The sequence below is a fragment of the Anomaloglossus baeobatrachus genome, unplaced genomic scaffold (genome assembly GCF_048569485.1).
Source record: "Anomaloglossus baeobatrachus isolate aAnoBae1 unplaced genomic scaffold, aAnoBae1.hap1 Scaffold_3367, whole genome shotgun sequence".
NCBI classification, from domain to species: domain Eukaryota; kingdom Metazoa; phylum Chordata; class Amphibia; order Anura; family Aromobatidae; genus Anomaloglossus; species Anomaloglossus baeobatrachus.
This window is the reverse complement of record NW_027442742.1, coordinates 50557-53291: the sequence shown is the minus strand read 5'-3', so window position 1 is coordinate 53291 and position 2735 is coordinate 50557. Positions and strand designations below refer to the sequence as shown.

The following is a 2735-nucleotide window of genomic DNA, read 5'->3' as shown; positions in this document are numbered from 1 at the left end:
GGTGAATGCCCATGGGCTGCTTATAACTGTGTGAAATATGTAGTTTTACTGGGCTGGGATGAGAGAATCCATCGAAGCATGGTGTAGGGATTGTGGTTCCTGTGTGCTAAGAAGAAAGGCTGGCACCAGCCAGAAAGCCCCATTACAGCCAATAATCAACCGCTAGCCGCTGGAACTCGTTGCTCTAGATCATGTCAAACTCACACCAAGCAGGAATAGATACATTAGCCCACCATCCCACCCAAAGAGCAACTTCTGCTGCGCAGCTGGCTTTCTAGGCAGCAGCGCTATCGTGATGTCAGCGGGGGACATTGTGACAAGCCAGTGTTCCGTCACTTCATGTTGTGCACTGTTCAAACGGAAAATACATCAACAGGCAGACTACAGAAAAGCTTACTAACAAAGGTTAGAGAGGGGCTTTCTCAGAGGGCTTTTTACAGTTTGTCTATTCCCAATTAGCCGTTTAAGTATGCTTAATGAAAGTACTAATTCTTTCATAGGCCGCCCATTCTTAGTATTTGACGTTCCTTATATTGCGGTATCAGGCTTCGCAGCAGGTTGCAAAACATTCATCACCCATGACTGTCCCCAATTGGGCTCAGAAGCTAAATGTCTATCATGACCTCTCTTTTTGAAAGTCCAAGAGCAAGCAAACTCTTCCTCCAGGAGAGGGAGCCAACAGATCACTAAAGACATCATCATTGCTCAAAGAAAACACCGAAAAACAATGGAAGCTTTAATTGGAGTGGAATCTGATAGACAGCACCTGATGCCAAGTCTGCATCTTCTAACACCTGCAGTCACTGCAGCAGCTGAATCCAATGTGTCCAAAAGGGATCTATTCTATTCAATTGCAAATGATCTAGATAAGACTGAGAATAAGATACTGCACGGGACATAGCAGAGTTGGTCAAGTTGAGTGGAGATGAGTTTGCTATTTGGCACAGCTTTTGCATCAATAAAGCAAGTAAAAGGTGTGAAAGATAAAAAAAAGGGTGAAAGTGTGAAAAGTGAATTGGCCAAATTGAGGTGCATATAAAGTTTTTGCTTTCTTTCAATTCACTAATGGGGCTCATTTGAATCAGGTGAATTGAGTTCTGCTTTTGGAAACTGGGTTAAGAAGGGGTGCACCGGTCCTGGAGGTACTGCAATACCAGGTCAATGCGTGGAGTGGACAGAGCAAGATTTTTTCCATCTCCTTGTTCTAAAAATCCATTTAATATATGGTCCCCAGAGAGGGGACGTATCAGATATTAAACTGATAAGAACAGATTTAATTTTTTTTTTTTTCTGTTTATCAGTAGGACTTCAAAATAACAAAGGTGATCGCCTCCCGTTGCCTGGGAACCGTCCAGGCACAAGAGGGCTATGTGTCACCAGAAGGCGCACACACTTCCTCAAGGCCGGCAGACGTGCAATCCCAGGCACCTTCCAGTACCGACCAAGGTAGCGTCCTCCGAAACTACACTTGATCTTAGCCAAAAGGCCGAGAAGCTATAACCCGAATTGGTTACGGCCTTGAGTGGCACCCTGGCCTATACCGGACACATCTTAGGGAGAGGGAGACAAACCCACGCCTACAGAAGACATTTTGTCACCCAAGCCAACCCTTGAAAAGGCTGTTTTGCAGAGCAAAAACAAGAAGAATGATGCTTTTTGCAGCCGCCGCCCACTGCAATTAATCTGAATAACTCCTCCTCCTCCAAGCACCTCCCCTCCCCCTTGCAGTCTTTCCAATTCATGATACAAAAAGACGGACGGACAGGACAGGACAGGACAGGCTGCCTGACTTTCCGTCACTGCCACCCTTTGCCATCCTTGCCCGTAGAAAGCCCTTTCATCATCCCCAAACCCTAATCTTTTCCCTTCCCTTCCCAGCTGCGTCTCACTCCCTTTCATTAGGAAGTGAGCGCAGCCTTTTCTCCGTTCTGCACATGCGCGACGTTAAACACAAATGCGCAGGCGTGCGTTCCATTAGCCTCACTGCATTCCACTCCCATACAGGAAGTGGGCGCAGCTATTACTACGGTCGCACATAAAAGAACCCACGGCCACCACTGCACACAGCTGACTCCACCACAGGACACCCACTTCTACACCAACGCAGGTAAGACAGGATCGGCACCTCTATGCTCCCGTTACAATCAGGCTCAGTCACCATGTGATAACGCTCTCAACTCTTTAGTTGCAGGCTCCCCTTGCTTCACCTCCACTGGCTGTGCTGCCATTTCCTCTCCCACCTGGAAGGTATACTTTATTCCACTATTTTCCTGTTTCTCTCTTCCCCCTTTTCCCATAACCTACTTTTATCTGCATTTGTGGGGTATCTATATGCTATTTACATCATAGTTTTATTCATTAATATGGAAGGGAAGAGTGCCCATGAGAGTGTTGAACTGCGGAGAGCAAGAGATTAAGCTGCTCCGATTTGCCACCATTGATAAGCTGTTCTCAGTAGATACACATGCTATCCAAACAGCAGCATCCACCATTGCTTCAGCCCACCCATTCAGTGACAGCTCACCAAGTCAGCCAGAGGAGTGGTGTAAGGAATTACACGTAGGCACTGACTCCACACCTTCACATCACAAGAAGGGGGTCTACAGGCTAGTGCAAGAATACGAGCAAGTCTTCAGCAAACATCCGCTAGACTTTTGAAGAATAAAAGGGGTCAAACACTACATCCCCACAAGTGCACACCCACCCATCAAAGAGAGATATAAGCCAAAACTACC

At 46.7% G+C, this 2735-nt stretch overlaps 1 pseudogene; it reads right to left on the bottom strand.

Annotated features, from left to right (window-relative positions):
* Nucleotides 1-1120: 1120 nt before the first annotated feature.
* On the bottom strand, nucleotides 1121-1327 carry LOC142271443 (U2 spliceosomal RNA; annotated as a pseudogene).
* Between the last annotated feature and the right edge of the window lie 1408 nt (nucleotides 1328-2735).